The sequence below is a fragment of the Ptiloglossa arizonensis genome, chromosome 8, assembly GCF_051014685.1.
Source record: "Ptiloglossa arizonensis isolate GNS036 chromosome 8, iyPtiAriz1_principal, whole genome shotgun sequence".
In the NCBI taxonomy this organism is placed as follows: Eukaryota; Metazoa; Arthropoda; class Insecta; order Hymenoptera; family Colletidae; genus Ptiloglossa; species Ptiloglossa arizonensis.
In genome coordinates this window covers 13,320,204-13,339,004 of record NC_135055.1, presented here as the reverse complement: position 1 = coordinate 13,339,004, position 18,801 = coordinate 13,320,204, and the positions used below count along the sequence as shown (strand labels likewise).

General features: G+C 38.0%; 1 protein-coding gene across 1 annotated transcript in view; it reads left to right on the top strand.

Moving 5' to 3' along the window:
* Positions 1 to 18,801, top strand: part of LOC143149932 (uncharacterized) — a 779,197-nt gene that overhangs the window by 90,953 nt on the left and 669,443 nt on the right. The window lies entirely within an intron of this gene.

The following is an 18,801-nucleotide window of genomic DNA, read 5'->3' as shown; positions in this document are numbered from 1 at the left end:
CTTTCACCGGTCTTGACCACTCGGAATATCAGTTTTCGCATTATGTTCGGTAATATCTCGTTCCATTAGTCTCGCAGAGTTTGGATTCGAATTTTCGAGGGAGCCGTATTTTTCAGAAAAAACAAAAAAATGTCCGATATGTTTTCGATCGAATGTAGGTCGGTGCGGAAGATTTTAATTTCGTTGGTTTCTTCTAACCGTTGCAAATGGTTTCCGCAACGTGCAGGTGTGTATTTTGGGTCGTTAGCCCGCATAAATACGTACACATTCTCATACACGGTCGAAGACGCGTGAGAGAAAACGAGAGAGAGAGAGAGAGAGAGGACCTTGTTCTACTCGTTTACCAGGGACAACCGAATCTGTGTAGACAAACGTTTGCGGTCGTTCCACAAATTCTCTCTCTCCCTCTCTCTCCTCTCTCTCTCTCTCTCTCGTTCTCTATTTCACTCTATCTCTTTTCCTTTTGCTCTCTCCCTCACTCCTCTTACTCTTGTTCTCTTTTTCACTCTATCTCTTTCCTTCTTTCTCTCTCCCTCGCTCCTCTTTTTCACTCTGTCTCTTTCCCTCTATCTCTCTCCCTCGCTCCTCCTTTTCACTCTGTCTCTTTCCCTCTACCTCGCTCCTCTTTTTCACTCTGTCTCTTTCCCTCGTTCCCTCTTTCTCTTTCGCTCGTTTTTTTCCATTCTCTTTTTCTCCCGTTTTCGCTTTTTCGTTAACACGCTGACCCCTTTTCACCTGGAAGGACCCCCGTTTGACGTTTCTGCAATTTTAATCCCCATATTTCCGGTTTCCTTTCGCGCCGGCGTGCGAATTGTTGCGACGCCGCCGAGGGGGTCAAGTGGGTCTCGTCGACGGGGCCTCTTTAATGATCGCGGTTACGAAAATAAGTGGCCGGTAACGAATGCCTGGCTAATGGCGATAAAAAGCTAACGCACGGGCCACCCTCTTCTCTATACTCTACGGTGCGTATCGTTCCTGTTCCCCTCGGACAATACGCGTTTTCCTTTTTTCCTTTTTTTTTTTTTTTTCGACGCTCGCTGAAATTGTAGTCTGTCCCGTCGCGAACAATGGATCTCTGTTGCACCCATGGAAAGCGACGAAATCCACGAATCGCGCGCACTTTACATTAAAAACGTTCGTTATTATCCAATTGTTTGCACACCGGTGCGTATAAATAGATCGTTTTGATCGGACACGAACGAAAAACCGTAATTGGAATTCCACTAGAGCGTGCGGAATAAATTAATTCGATTCGAAAATCTCGCGTAGTTTATGCTCGATACGATAAGTACAAAAGGAGTACGAGAAGAGGCAGTATTATATGGGGAATAATATAGTAATTATAGACGAGAAATTGTTGGTTTTAAACAGACTATTCTTTTTACGTTTCGACTCGTGTTTTTAAATATGAAATTAAGGTAGTAACTGGTGGAAGAGAAGAGAATAATATCGAATTACAGAGAAAATTGGAAAGTATTATATAATGATAGTAACGGAAGGTGAGATATAACCTACTGTGAATTTAAGAATTATGTATGAATTAATTAGCACGTAAATCGACCGAACTTGTTTTTAAAATATGTGTACTCGTATCGTGTATTCTTTTTACAACTCTATCTTAGTATTTAAAATATGTGAAGGTGATTTTAAGTAAACATCGAAAACGTTAAATATAGATTTCCTTGGTACGCCTAAAACAATCTTGATATTAATTTCGACGCAAGTGTACGAAATTTATTATTTTAAGGAGCTTTTAATTTTTGCGCTCCACTGTCGCATTTACGGTACATTAATATAAATTTCATTTATTTCCACCGCTTTTGTTTTTCGCGATGTAATGTCGGCAATCAATTTTCCATTCCCTCGTTTCTTTTTGCCTGCCCCTGCTAGGAAAAGTATTTTTCATCAGTCTAGAAGATTTTAGAGTCTCCGAGCACTCGCTTCATTTATTACAGTCCATGGAGGGTCCTTAGCGTCATGATGGTGATTCTTTCAAGCTTCAAAATGATCTTATTTTGTCACATTTCTTCGTACATTTTCTTCCACTATCGTCGCTTCGAAGTAACACGTTCTTATAAAGAAACAAAAGGAACCATCTTCGCGTAAAGTACCGAAAAATTATACCGATACGTCGTATCGAATATCTAATAAACAAACGAAGAAATGACCTTTCAAAAAGGAAAGGTTATAAAATAGACGGAGAAGTAACCCAATATCGAACTCGATGTATTAAAAGATCATGTTCCTTGATAGTTTTTCTTAATCGAAGAGATTAAAATCATTTCAATTTCAGGTTTCATCGAAACCTTCCGGTTAGAGAATAGATAACCAAGTTTACTAATGTTAAATTGGATATATTAAATTATCGCGATCCTTGATGAGCGAAATTTTGCATCGAAACTTCGTGGAATAAAATTAGACTATCGCGAACTTCCTTGGAATTAAATTACAAGCGCTTTTCTTGCTCTTGTCGGAAGTTTCCTTAATTACATCGCGAATTGTAGCCCTAAGACGCGTCGAAATGTTTCTGTTTCAAGGTTACGCGCAATTCAAGCGACGAGAACGTTATTCCTCGTGGCGAAATAATTTTCGCGCGAAGATCCGCAATATTTTCTTACCGTATCCAACAAATTCGTGGAAAAGCTCGTAAAAAGAACCGAGCGAACGTTAATGCTGCGTTGACAATTTATTTTTCAGAAGCTTGCCTCGTCGCGATTCGCGCGCAGATGGGAATGAAACGAACGATCGGTCGTGTTTAATTTTCTCGTCGTAGCAACAAAATGGAGCGGAGTTTCTACGCCGATGTCTCCTTCCGTCCAGAGGAGAATGAGTTTTCAAGCCTGGTACGAAGTTAACACAGGAAAAACTTCCTAGCTGCGTGATAAATATGGAAATCGGAGTATACTAACGTAGCTATGGGAGCTCCGGAAGGAATAAAAATGTAAACCTTCGGGACAAAAATTACGAACTTGAACGCGTCCACACATATTCTCTCGACAATTGAACACGATCAACGCTCATAATTTGTTCACAAACCGAGGGTAAAAACAATTTGACACCTATTGTGAAAAGTAACGACGTTGATGTAGTCTCAAAATAAATTTATCACTCGTTGTTGAATTTATTTCGAAAATACGAATCAGACTACTGCACTTTGAAAAATTGATCTTAACATTTGCTTAACATCTTCTGGTTTGAACGTTCGTGAGGAAATTGGTTGCTTCTGTAAAATTGTTCACTTAACGATTCTTTTTTACTAAACTCGATTCAACCTAACCAAGTCCAAGTTCCTTTCCACCATTTGTGAAAGAACGTGTATTTAAGCAAGAGAATGTTAAAACTAATGGAAATTGAAGCGGTTTCCTAGTTATATAACGACCACATAGACCAAAGCAGTCGCCCAGCAAGAAAGCTGTCAAGGAACATTGCACAAGAAGCTCTCTGTTGAGCAAAATCGTCTTGTAACATTAGCTAGCTATACACTGACGGGCCTTCTTCGATAAAAACAAATTCCGTATGGAAAAAATGCTAGATGATTAGAAAGAATACGAAGGAACTCTTATAGTTGCATGTACCATCACGGTAGGTTATTCCTACTGTATTTCGTTTCTCGAATCTGAGAAGAAATACATTAAAATATCGAAGAGATGGTAACCAAGCTCTTGAAAATACAGACAAATTCCAAATGCTCCAACGACTGTCTCAAAAACAACACTCAACCGCGTAGTATTAATTGATACATACCTACAAATCTTCGTATCCCTGTATAGAATCTTTCCTATCTTCTCGAATGAATCTTATCAATTATTTTATACGATTCTCCAGACACAAGCCATCCTGAAAAATTTCCACAGCAAAATTCCAACCGAATCACCATTCAAACCGAAAAACCTCCCAATGGAGATACGAATACAAATGTACCCGCACACGGTATTCCTTCCTAATTTGAACGACACCGAGATCCCGCGAGACTGCCCTTCTAACGTTCCCCCCATATTACGTGTCAAGTACACGTGGAAGTGAGACGTAAATTAACAGCGGACGAAATCGGAGAAATTCCCAACGTTGTGGCAACATCGGCATCATTATCGTCGACATTGCACTCTGCGGAGTTGGTCCCCAGAAAGCTGGGAATTTTCATTCGGTCGTAGATTGTGCGCCAACACTGTGCACCCACCTAGCTGAGTTGCAGACATTCAGTGCAAGATGATGCAGAGATATTACCTATCCAGCCTCGCCCATTCCGAGGGTCTGCGTCGCGGTTTGCACAGTAGTGGAGCATTCAGAGACGCGGAACAAGTCGTTTTGGCTCGTCGGTGAATTTTAAATCGGAGCAATCGGGTCACCAGACAACGTTCCTCCTCTCCTCCCTTCGTATTTCGTTCAGTCTTGCGGGTCAGTTCGCCGATCGAGTTCGCTGGTATTAAACTCTCTTCTCTAGCTACGCAACCGACCGACCTACGGCCGCCAATTTTAATCGATACGGTCGCAGACTTTGACGCGATAATTGGGAGAGAATTTGGTTTTGCGCCAACTGGATCGGGGTAACTCGGTTCAGCCGAAAGACGCGAATCGTCGGTCACGCAGGTTTCGGGAAATTTGATCCGGGGGATTGTTTGTGGATTTCTCTCTTCCGTGTGGACAGTTTCGTTGAAACTTAGACGACGAGTCTTGCGCGCAGAAATACTTAGTATACTTGATAAATATACGAGGATATATCGTATATCCTAAATATATATCGTATTATAGGAAAGGGCGGCTCAATTGATATCGATCTTGGATGTTCGTTTTGTGAGTGTAGAGCAGAAGTTGAGTAGAGAAGTTATTTTTCAACGAAGGAGTTTACTTCAAACTATACCGTTTCTATATGCAGAGTAGATAAAGGATTTCTTTCTCTCTTCTGTGTGGAAAGTTTCGTTGAAACTTAGGTGACGGAGTCTTGCGCGTAGAATAACTTAGTATACTTGATAATATAGTATACAGGAAAGGAACTCGATTAATATTATTATGTCTTAGATGATCTTCTTCTTTTTGTGAGTAGAGTAGAAATTGAGTAGAGAATTATTTTTCAATGAAGGGTTAACTTCAAACTATACTGTTTTCTATCTACAGAATAGATGAAGGGGCAATTGTACGTTGGATAACAAGTAATGTTTTATTTAGCACTTTTTATAAGTTTATTGTTCATTGTGAGGCGATTTCGAGAGTGTGATGGTGGAAGAGTAAGTGAGTGAAAATAGAAGAAGAGAGAGGGTTTCATCCCGAACCTGCTAGTGGACTCATCGGTAAGGCATTCTAGCCTTATACGATATTGGAAGATTGGTGAGGATCGTATATATACTGATCGAAGCTGGTACGAGAACTTGCGGGAAACTGCCAGCGATATAGTTTCCCTCTAGTGGCGAATGTGGGAAGTACCGTCACGGTTGAAATCCCGGTAGACAGAGTTTCGATTGCTCAATGATAAAAGAGTGCACAAGAACAAGAGGAGGAAGTACTCGTTTGGGAAGAAATTGCATCGGAAATTAAAATTAGAAATTTCCCCGCGTATACGTATTATTGTAATTATTTCGGACTCGGTGTAGCGAGTTTCATCGAATAGAACGCGAGAATGTAAAAAGTTTCTCTTTTACGATTAATCTCCCAAACGGAAATTAATTTTTCGTTTCGGTTCTACTTGCCGCGAATATTGTTTTCCTTTTATTATTCCGGTAATCGAACCACAGTTTTCCATCGAAGAGAGCTGAACAAACAGATTGAAACGTTCGACGAATAACAAAGTCAAACCGTGCTCGAGTTGCAAGAATCGTTTTAAATTAATTTCAGTCGCTACGAGCACTACTCTTCGTTCGTTTCTTTTACACATTTCGAACAACAAACGAAGCGTCGAACAGAAAGATATCTTCGCAGAGATTCGAACAAAGGTTAGATTCGAATTCTCGTTATCGATCGTTCATCAAATCCGAGTATTTCGTTATCAAATACACTTCAACTATCCTAATACAAGTTCCATCTTTCTGAGATGTATACGTTAATAATATTTCCGTTGTTTCTCCGTAACACGTTGTCAATTTACATCGATACAATATTGCAAGGGGTTCGGGAGATTGTGACAATAAACATTCGCATTCATTGCGAATAACTTCGATTCTTTCTCTCGGATCGAGTTCCACCGTTTCTCGCGATAGAAGAACCGATACTCGAATCGTTTATGCGTGTAGATTCTCGACGAATATCGTCTTATTGTTCTCGATAACTGCTAGGAGATTGGAAGCAGTATCGTTTCATTGTGCTCGATAACTGCAAGGAAATTCTTCGAAATAAATGCTGAAATAACCGGATCACCGTGTTTTGTAGCATCGAGCAAGTAATGGGATTTCGAGCCGATTTCAATTGATCCCGATGCATCGCGGCAGTCGATCGCACTCCAGATAGCCAGACGTCTGCACCCAGGACCGAGGAAATTGGTGTAATTCGGTCGTGGTCCATTCCACGACCTCGCGTTATCGTCAGTTTCCGGTGAACTCTCTACCAGGAATGACAACTCGATAACTCGATATGGATTTCTTCGTGGAAAACGATAGGCCGGTTGCTCTTTAGTTAAACCTGCGAAACATCCGGCTTATCGAGTCTTCGTTATCAGGATTTTTCGTTGACTCGAGAAACTGGAACGATTTCGAGGAGAATTAATCGAAACAATTATTCTCATAACGAATCGTTACGGCGTGAAAATACAAAATTCATCGAAACAGCGAAACGATCAACGAAGAAACGGACAATTTACTTCAATAGCTTCAATGGTTCGATTTAGTCAAATTCTAAGAACGAACCATACGCTAAGAAAACATTGTATCGTCAGGAAGGTCGAGGTATAAGCGAAACAAATCAAAGTTTAGTATCTCCACTTGGGGTAGTATACATAAACTAAGCGAAGACTGATATTTTTGTACAAAAGTGTGCTACTGTTGTACTCATTGATATAAGACAACCAACGACCGGTTTAAAAACACAAAATTAACGAAACGTCAAGAATCACCTAAAAGTCCTCATTTTTCGTCCACGAGCCTTGAAAAACTCATTTTCTTTGCAGACAAATTTTAATCGTCGATCGATGCACCCTTTGGTCGCCAAACTACTGTATAAAGCACAACAGAAAAAAACTACCAAGACTCGACCAATAATCTTCGTATCGAGACGTACCGTTGTTAATTTTGTATGGATCGAATTCGAAACATTTGTTTCAAATGTTTATATCGAAGTTGATCATATTTAAACTTGACTGATTTATTTTAACGTTCGTTCGAGATTAATTTCTCGGCGTGAAGTGGATTGAAATTTAAAAGCACATTTTCATCGAGTTACTCGAAAGCAACTATTATCTCGCTTCGCACCGACACGAGCCATAAATTCAAAATTGTTACCATGCATGTCAATCGAAAAATATTTTTTCTCAACTTCCATTCGTTACGGCTGTACTACCAACGAGTCTGGAAAAAGAAACGGAACCATATCAGGAAAACTTTTACTCTTGAAAAATTACACAAGCCAAAAGTTATACTCTTCGCAGTAGTTCATTGTCTTCCATTCTTTTCTACGCTTCGAAACATTGTTAAAAGTCGTCTTCTGCGGGGACTCGGTCGTATGTTTCTTCCCGACCGCGATACTGTCGAAATGGATTTCTTTCGTAACTTTTTTTAGTTTTGAAAGTAAAACAAAGTCGCGAGAAGCGAGAAAATCTTCGCTTCGTTCATAATTGGACAGTATGGGTCACGTAGATTGTAATTTTTCATTCTTAGGTGAAGTGTCGAGCTGCATAATTTCGTTGAAAATCTTGGGGATTATTTCTCCTTTGAATTTTTGAGGATTAATTCCTCTAAATTCGTAATTAGTATCTGAGCATTTTAATTATCGAACAACGATCACTGGGAACGAAACTTTAAACTTCACCGATCTTGTCGTTCGTCTTTGTAATTCTAGGTCGACTGGATTTTGAATCATCGTATTTACAATCGTTTAACAATCGTTTGACAATGATTAGTTTCTGCTGTAACAAACGTTTCGTTTAATTGTAGCAACGCTATCGTCGCTACATCCTTGATTGTCTCTTTTTTAAACGAACCGTACCTTCTATTAATAAGAATTATGATGTTACTCGGAACAATTAATTTTATTTTGTGTAATTCTTCGCAAAAGTTCAAGTAACTTGACTAGACACTCGGAAAAGCTTCGATTAATCTTAGTTCAGTTAATATGTAATTGTTTTATTGTATTTTCAAATAAAATACATTCTAAATTAATCTTCCGAGAGTTGTTTCTCACGTTGAATATTAATAGCAAAATGGTACAATAGTATTACATTTAAATATTTTAATTTGTAAGAATATTAATGGAAGATTCAATATATTTTTAATATTAAACTACTCCTTTTTAACTTTCTTAACAATAAATCAATAACTATATTGACAATTCATATTTTTCATTGGTTCTGTGACGAACCAATTAGCTCGAGATAAATAAAAATATAATTTGATATTAACTTATGACATCTATCAATCTTTCGACTATGTTACTGTGCTATATTACTGACAAATTTAATCATAAATATTTCTTTACAATTTTAGCCATTATTACCACGTTATAATAAATAAAGTAACTTGAAAACTAAACGTACACATTGATGCCAGTATCCTGAAAAAAGTTAAATCTTCTCGCGTTACTTCCTCTTTTTTTTTCATACTTCAGTCGAATATTTTTACTAAAGAGGATTCAAACAACAATGGAAAGGATTAAATACAATAGTAATATTTGAACGAAGCAATTGTATTTTAGTCGAATATATTCACCAAAGAGGATTCAAACTACGATCGAGTGGTTTAAATAGAATATTATTATTCAAATTAACCAATTATATTTTAGTCAAATACTTTTACTAAAGACGCTTCAAACTAGGATCGGAAGATTTCAATAAAGTATTATTATTTAAATTAACCAATTATATTTTAGTCGAATATTTTCACCGAAGATTTTAACCAGACCGAAAGGTTTAAATAGAATATTATTATTTAAATCAAGTAATTATATTTCAATTGAATATCACTACTAAAGGGTGTTCAAACTAGGGTCGAAAAATTTCAATAAAGTATCATTCTTAAAGTTGAGCAATTATATTTTAATCGAATATTTTCACCTAAAGAGAATTTTAACCAGGATCGTCAGATATAAACATAACTATTGAATCAATGTTATCCTTAAATTCAATTATTCTCGTACAAATATTATATTATTCCTCGTCTTACCATTACAATTATCCTATTGAAAATACACGTCGAATCGTCACAGCACGAAGCATCGAATTATTCCCGTATCAAGTTCCAGAATGTGAAACGCGACGGAAACGCACAGATGTAACACTTTGCAGTTGCTCGTCGCACGCAGACAATTTCAGATACTGTCTGGAGCAAATCGCGTGATGTCGGTCGACTCGATCGAAGATTTTATACGTGTTTCTCGAAAAGCTGACTTACAAGGATTGAACTGAAAGCTTCGGGAAACACGTCGGCTTTTAGTTCGCACACAGGATCCGCGTTACAGGAATCCGCGATCCCGATCGTGCAACTTGTTCGCAGAATACTTATACAGCTCGAAGTATGCTAACGAGTGTAATCGGATAACAAGTTCGACGAAATCTATAACGAAAATTTCACGACCGGGCCGTGTTTCGTTGAAAATTTTCAACGCTCGTCGGGTAATACTTGAGTGCATCGCGGATTACTTCGCAGCAGGGGGATCGAATGCATCATAATTCCATCTAAGCTCCATCCACTCAAATTCAGGAACGAGAATGCACATCGATGAGTTTCCCGCAAATATAGGAGGAGATCATCTGCATTGTTCTGTCGTGTAAATGGATTTTACGTAAGGCTTGCGGCAACGGGATACCCGTTGCAAGCATGAATAGTGATCTAGCAAACGCAATTATCGATTATCTCGTTACTCGAGTTTTATCATCGTTCCACCTCAAGTGGCAATGTCTGATGCCGGAAAATATAAGTAATGAATTCCCCGAGCATTAATTAAGCGCACGGAGATGAAACACGTAGAGGTGTTTTAAGATACCAATTTAACTATAAAAAATTCCTACGAGTGGAAATTACAGAATAAATATGTTGTGGTAGAATGTTTGTATCGTGTGTGAAAATTTTATACAATTTCTATCAACAATTGTGGAAACAGGTACGGTTACTTTGAATGGAACTAACTACGAGACAAGATCATTTTCACGAGAATATATTCAAGTTACAAGATTGGACGAAAAGCTTTCGCGGAAATTAAAATTTCATTTATTTGACTATAATTATATTTTATTTAACGATTAATCTAATACTGATCCGATCGGTGATTAAACGCAAATAAATTTTACGTTAGAAATTACGCGAAATAAAATGAACGAACATCCACAAGAATTTTCTTTTTAATTTTATATTAAATTTACGTGAATATAAATCGTCTTTCTGGAATTTTTACTACAACACAGCGAATTATTATACACGGTATTAAATAAAAAGCAATTTTCTACGTGCGTTAGTAATTTTAAAAAAAGGTACAGTGAACGTAATTTAATTACGTATTATCTACGACACTTCGACCATGGAAGTATAATAAAAACATAAATTCATTTGAGGTCATGTTTTATTATACCTAAAGAGGATCATGCTCGAAACGTTACAGTTAATAAATTATTAAGTTCACTGTGTAACTTGATAAAACCAACCAAGCTTCAACTCCTTTATCATTCGTTTGTTCGATACATTTATGGGCCAAAGAACAAACCTTCGAACTATTATTCAAATAAGGAATTCAACGATATGTTGATTTGAAACAAATAGAGTAGTTTCAAATTTAAAACGAGTAAAATTTTTAAAGTGTTGAGATTTGAATGACCTTCCCTTACAACTTTTACACGTACAAAAATAACAATTTATGAAAAAAAAAAGTAGATTTCCATTTAAAAAGCAAAGCAGAATTGCACTTTGTAGCTGCATCTGTGCATTTATGAAAAAACTGTACAGCGGTAGAATGGAGCGCGTTTTTTACAGAGTAAAATTTTCCTCAATTATATTTACCAACTTTAAACCTCGAAATTACAGGTCGCCCCAATTGCTATCGTTAATTTTTAAACAAAAATTAAATTTTCAATTTCAAAATTTTAATTATCTTAAATTCTTAATCCTTTCACGATAAAGAGTACTAAACAGAGAAAACTTTTTCTCTGCAAGTTTTTTCCCAACTTCACGTAGGATAAAGTTACAGTCCGTTTCGTTTATTGTTGCAAATTTTTCGAACAAAATTAATTTCTAAATTCCAAAATTGTAACCATCTTAAATTCTTGATCCTTTCATCGTAAACGAAATATTTGAACAGTTGAACTTCGTACACCTTTTCGATTCCAGACTGGTATTATTGCCAGAAAAGTGGTGTCTGGCGAGGACAATATCTTCGCCAGAAGAATCCGGAATACGTCGTAAACGTCAGAATGCAACGTAACAACCGGTGCAGCTTAATTAAACGTATAAGCTCTCGATTCACCCGGGAACGTAACGTTTGATATCCTATTAACGATTGCCGATCGCCTCTCGTCGAATGACTTTCAAAATGTCGTCGTTAGCGAGCCTTCTAACGGAATAACGAGCTAATATTCCGAAACGCTGGGCGATAGCGTCGAATCGACGTTCGGTTTACGAGGAATTGTTCTCCGCTGACGTTGGAATTCCTCACGGTGTGTTCTCGTCAACTTTCAACGAGATAAATGGTCGATCTCCATCGGATCACTTTTGAGGGAAATAGTCGGCACGAGTGAAGTAGTCGCGTGTAACTCGACGTTCCCGAGCACGCGCGTCTTTTAAGATTCTTCCTCGAGGTATTTACTCTTCGCTAAATTCGATCAAAGTGACCCCGGCACAGACATATGGTGCACGTCTATGTTTTTGCGTCGTCCATTTAATCCGAACGTGTTTTTCCTCGTCCAGCGAGCACTTGTTCCAAGAGCAAATGAAAATACAATTTCCTGGAATTACTTTTCTCGAGATTCTCGTAACGTTATCGTGAGAAATGAAACGCAGTTCAGCAATGATATTGAAATTTTACTGTCTACCAACAATAAGTAAGTATGCAAGTATTCGAACGTTTAATGTTTCATTGTTACATTGTCGAAGAACATCATATAGTGTTACGATTGAATTCGTCTCGATGTGGTCTTTTCTATGGTAAACAATGTTTGTTCTTTGTTCAAATAAAGTATTGAGTGATTTTTAAATATTAGAAAGCGAGATTTTCAGAATTGATTCTGTCGTACTGTGTGATCCTTTCAATTTTCTAAATTCTTTTTCGTATTATCGTAGCAACATATTTTTAATTGTAATTCTCGTACGATTTACTGCGATGATTTTATTTAGAATCGGTGGATTTCATTCGATCGAAATATAATGAATAATAAAAATACAATATAATTAGAACACGTATGGATTTAAATGACAAAATGGAGCTAAATAATACTTTTATGAAACGAAACCTGGCAATCTCGACTCGTTAATTCTTTCGGACGTGGGACCACGATTTTCAACCGATAATTCGTACTAGAACATTTTGGGCAAATTGCAGTTATACGATATAAAATACGTGTATGTACGAGTGGTTGCATGATTTCACAAATATAGCCTATACGTAACACGCATGCACGAATATACGTGTACGCTGTACATCGGAAAATTATTGACTTCAAAATATCCTGTACGTATCTGTTACCATCGAGTTTAAAAGAATTAAATTGGCTTTGAACCTGCGAACAAAATTTCGCCGGATTAAAATTTAATCGAAAAAGTTTTGTTGTTAAAATTGCCGGCTAAAAATATCTCAAACGTTTTCCACAAAACGCCACGCCGTAAAGTAATTTACATCATTTGTATCCAGACACTCGGAGCAAATATTACATTCTGTGTACTTCCAGACATAAGTACACATCTAGATATAGATCCTCGTATAGGAATACACACACACACACACACATACACACGTACGACGAAAGCAATTTATTTGGTTTCCCAAGCGTCTGGAAAATTTCCTTGAGACACGTCCAAGGAAATACTTTTAAATTATTTGTCGTCCGATTCTAACGAGTCTGTAACGTGTTTTTCTGTTTTCTTTTCGTCTCTCGTTCCAGTTCAATACATAAACACGGGGAAATGAAAATAATTCAGAGAAACGTGACGTCCTGTGGTGCAATTAGAGCAATTTAGAACGATTGATACAATACACAATGGACGGCTGATGGCTGAATTGGTAAATTAACGACATGGTTGAAATTGTAGATTTCGTGGAAATGTTGGTCGAAAGTAATTGAAAAGATTCATCGTATCTCGCCCGGATATCTATTTCCCTCGATTATATTGCTCGCCATTATGCAGAACGTCCCGCGGGTTAACCAATAATCGTCTCTGATGTATTTAGAAGGACTAAGCTGTTCTGTATCGGGAACTTCGTATAGATTACGAGTTTATCCGACTTGGTTATCGAGATAAGATCGCCAGGAAGTGGCTCCACCCTATAATAGTGAAGATGTAGTTTGAGTTTCTGTCCACTTACAAAGCTCCTTAAGTTTAATCTTAAATTCAATACGGACTACTTCTAACAATTGTACAAAAACCGCACGAATTCGCAGTACATACCAGAGAGAGAAAAGAAACGGTAAAGATAAATGGAAAATAGAAAAGAAATTTTTCTCGATCGAGAAAATTAAATTGTAAAATACACTCGGTACACGAGTGTTCTTATCTCGGTCGAAAAAAGAATTTATTTGATTTACATGGTATGGAAACGTCTCTGGAGCAAAAGAAAAAGAATTGATTCACAAAGGGCGATCCGTCTAGATTAAAAGAAAAAAAGTACCAATTCCCCAGAGTTGATACGTTTCGAGATAGAAATTCAGTTATACCGTTTTCGCGATAAATGTAAAAAAAAGAAAAATTCTTTGACGGTATCAATTTTTTTTTAGTAAATTCGAAACCGGCAAAACGATAACTTAAACCCACTCTAATTTCGCGCGATTCGTCGTATTTCAGTTTTACAAAAATCCCTGACATTCGCTGGGAAGAGTGATCGATTTGACGTGGAACGGCCCCGTTGAACGCACGTGTACTCAGCGAATTTTAAAACTCCATTTTGTCGAGAAGCAAGTATAGCGTAAAAACCAAAAAAAAATTTGATTTCACGTTTACGATTCGTTTTACACGAAGAATTACACGTTTCTCGATCGAATCACGATTTCGATTGAACTCTGTGCCTCGTTGCGCCAACCGATGTTTCTTTATCGTATCGATGGAGACAGAACGGGATAAAATATTCTACGAGATCAACTGTGAACATTATTTGACGCATAGCACGTTATTCGGTCCAGCTCGTGTGTCTCGATCGATCTGTTTCCATTTAGCGCAATCGAGCGAAAAAAACGGATCTGCGGGGTATTAAATATTAGTTTCCGCGCGAAATAGGCCAGGAAGCAACAGAGAGATTTAATTAATGATCCCTTTGTGCGGATTGGTTGAACGTACATCCCTAAGTTAGGGTCAAAGCTCGGTATGTTGCATCTGTGCGACCCTCGGCTTAACTCAAAGATGGTGTTGGATTCCAAAGGGATGGCGTGTGTGTTTTGGGGTGTTAGTCGCCAGATGTGCGGGTGTAGCCATCAAGGCCAAGGTGGTACAGAGCCCTGCGGGCAGAGGCACTGGATTTGCATAACACCTTGGTCTTCGATTCTCAAATACACAGGGTGGACCCATAACAGTCGACACGTTCGATATCTTGGGTATCACGGTACTAGGAGAAAATTTACGGAAGAACAGGGACACGAGGGTAACATTTTCTTTCTAGATGTTGTCTTCTCGTCGTGGATGCGAAAATCACCTCCACGATTGAAAGTGGAGAGTCAAAATCACCTCCACGATTGAAAGTGGAGAGTTAAAATCACCTCCACGATTGAAAGTCGAGAGCCAAAATCACCTCCACGATTGAAACTGGAGAGTAAAAATAACACGAAACAAAAACTTTCGTACAAGTTTATAACAAAATTGATCCAGCTGATACACATATCGTTTCTGGTTTACATTGACCTGCTGTATACCCTTGGGAAATTTGTCAGCTATCGCGTAAGACACCCGGTAAATACACTCCAGCTACCTCGTTTGAGTTAAGATTGTTCGATTCATAATGTCTTCGCCAAATTGTGAACTGTAATTTTTAGAAATCAATTTTTCGTAAACTAGATATCTTAAACGACATACGTTTAACCTCTTCAGGGTTGAATTGTTTCGTTCGAAATAAACGAAAAGTCAAATTGATATCGACATGCGACATCTGTCAATTTTATAAAATTTAACCTATTTGAATATCTATAATATTACGATACATTTTATCAACGAAATTCTACCGGCCTATTCAATTCGGTTCGATCACGAAGCAAAGTAACTTTCCGATCATTATTGTGGAATTTAATTATGATTATTTATTCGTTATTTTATCGTGCACTTTTATGTTACGTTTAAGAGACTTGAACACCGAGTAACCGTTCATTTTATATTCCGAAGAAAATTCTATGTAGACGGATGTTTCAACATTGAAATACTACAAACGATAATGTAACAATTTAGTATTTCGCGAGCGGTTAAGATTTTCCGTATTAATCGAACGAAAATGGAATGCAATTTGATGTTATCCTCCGCTTGAAACCTCACACTGCACAATTCGCGGTAATTTCGTAGCGCTTCCCCTATAAATTCTGACTCAATGAGTTTAACACCTATCACCGATAATTAAAGTACTCGACTGCCCATTACGTCAAATTTTACGCTCGTCGTTGGAAAATTGTGGCTCGTAAACTAGCTTCCAAATGCTCTTCGTTACACACGAACGTTGCAACGCTTACTCTCCCCTACTATTCGATTTTTCGCTACAATTTTCACAGGACGAAATGTTCCTCGAGAGACACATCTCTGCTCGAACATTCGAAATGGTTCAACGACCTTGTCAAAGTCGGGGATGCGAGATACCTCGTGTATCGTGTAAAATGTAATATTAAAATACACAATGTTTATACAATAAAACCGAGTCGCTAAAAATTAACGATATTTGAAATTAATCTTACGCGAGGAATCTACAAAGAGTACGAAATCGCACACAGTAAAAAGGAACAATGGTTTATCGCAATTCAACAAGATACAATTTAACTAAAGATTTACAAAGAAATAAACGCGATAGTAGATGGTTATCGAGAATCTAAGTGGTCATTTTTAACACTAGAACTATCGACGATGAACGTATTACTATTTCTATCAGACCACATAGGTATCTTCGAAGTTAGATTGGAAAAGAACAAATTAATTTACGAGTACGATTAGTTGTCCATTTTGATAATTGTCCACGAATATTGTAGACAAAGACACCGTTAACAATTGAGTAACTTTAAAAAGAAGTTTAAAACAAGTCAAAATAATTTGACTTGTCATATAAATTTGGTAGTTCGAGTGTTAATTCATGGTGGAGGAACCGGAGTCAATGAGGACAATATTGAAAGTGGTCAGTGTCTTTTTTTTTAAACTACTGAATCCTCTACAACGATTATTAGCAGTACTAATAGTACTCAATATTGCGTCTATGTTCAGATAAATTTAGAGAAAGCTGTGCACTAATCTAATTTGTAAAATATCGTCAAACGCGACGTATCAGTCCTGGATCTCGACTACATTATAAATCACCATTTGCAGGACACTCGAAACGCCAGACGTGCTCAGTTCCTGGGATTGTCCATGTCCATTTCCTTACAATCGACCTTCCACCCTCCGACGATTTCTTACGTCCAACGACTTTCTCTTATTTTGTACACCGAGTCGAAAACTTTTACACTCTAGCCTTCGAACCGTTACCACCACACTTTCGTTCGAACTAGCTTACTATACGTATCACCGAATCCTTGTTCGATACAGTTTCTTCGATAAACCGATATTATCGTAGTAACGAATATTCCACGTGAGCGGATCTCGATTTCGACAATTCAAATAATTCGTGATAGAGATTTATTCACGCTTAATAAATAGGATTGGACGTACAGGGAACGTAGAAACTGTGAGAAGAAATCACGAAAGCAGTGTAGGTGTGTGTAAAAAAAAAGGCCAGGGAAAGGGAAATGCGAGTGGAAAGATCAGAGAGAAGGGTGAAAAGTATTGGAAGGAAAAACAGACAAGATGTCAGGATGCTCGAACGACGCCCCCTGATCCCTGATTTATGATCATCGATTGGCGGGAGGATCGTCGAATCTGTAGAGTCTGTGTTCTGACATTGGAATTGATTTTACTGAGTGTTATACCAACTATTGTCCACGTTACGATGTTTCATTATGTTCTACCAATGTTCCATTGGGTGTGTCGATTAATAGAGGAGTTTGTTATCGATGAAGCAATTAACGAGCTGTTTGTCAGTTGCTCTCGAGATTTCAAAAAGATTAGAGTCTAGAGAAACAAAAGTTTGTTTCTTGTTCGTTAATTTATACAATGTGTAAGAAGGTAGCTGAATAATTTAATGGAAAACTACTCGACTTTGCAATTCATCCAAGTATTATACATTGCTCGTATCAGTAATCTCGTGTTGACAACCTTCGATCGATACTTCGAAACCAATTCTTTTGTTTACGTTCAATTTGTCGCGAAGAGCGACAACTTACAATACCTCGCTAGCAATACCGAATGTTTGTAAATAACAAAAGTTAGTTTCCCCCGGAAAGAATCGATCGTAGGACTTATGTTGATTGGACATTTTGTATTCGTTTCGGTGACTACTACAAGCCCCTAAATTCTTAAATCTTTTTTATCACCCTATATAGGGATTTACCACCCGAAGAAACGTTCTGTCAAAGTATAGGTTCACAACTGAAAGTCTGAATGATGTAAAATAAAAATAAATTCTACAAACACACGTTTGTTCAATACTTTACTATTTTCTTTGCAAATACGATCAATTTTTGTTGGTATCATCTGTGAAGAACAATACCCTTGAAATGACCACTAAATAGAAAAAGATTGAAAACGAACAACCTATGACTTTTCCAAACCCTTCGTTCTTTCATCGGTCGTATCTGTCTTTTCGAGTGGTAACCAAATGCAATTCGGTCATCGATAATTTTGCAACCATCTCGCGAAAGGATCATTTCTCCGCGAGAGGAACGCGCGAACCGTGTTCCATTTTCTTGTCGAACACCGTGGAGAAATGATAAAAGTAAACGTGGCGTGGAAACGATGTCGATGTCGGTGCTCCGCCAGACGTTGAGAAATTTTCCGCGTCTCCGTTTCACGCGGAGTAACTTCCCGGACAATAAAAGATGGCCCCGCTCCCAGAAACTGAAGCGATCGCGAAGCACCTGGGAAATCACGAAAACAATTCTCACTCCTGAGTACAAAACGGATCGCCACGCGAAGCCTGGAACGCTTTGTCCCGTGCTGTCGTTCCTACGATAAGTTGTAACACGGATTGTCAACGTTTCGTCGGGCACTGCCCGGTACACGGGGCTTTCATCGTTTCGCGAATAAGTGTTTTCAGGGTGTTACGCCTCGTCCAGAAATCGTTCGCGAAATTTTCGAAACGAAACACCTGTACACGTTTGCACCGAACTTTTCCCGCCGACAGTTTCCACTTACGCGAAACTTTTCGTTATTAATCAAACTTTCCCGTCGCCTCGGTGCCGGTTCGTCGCAGCACGAAAAT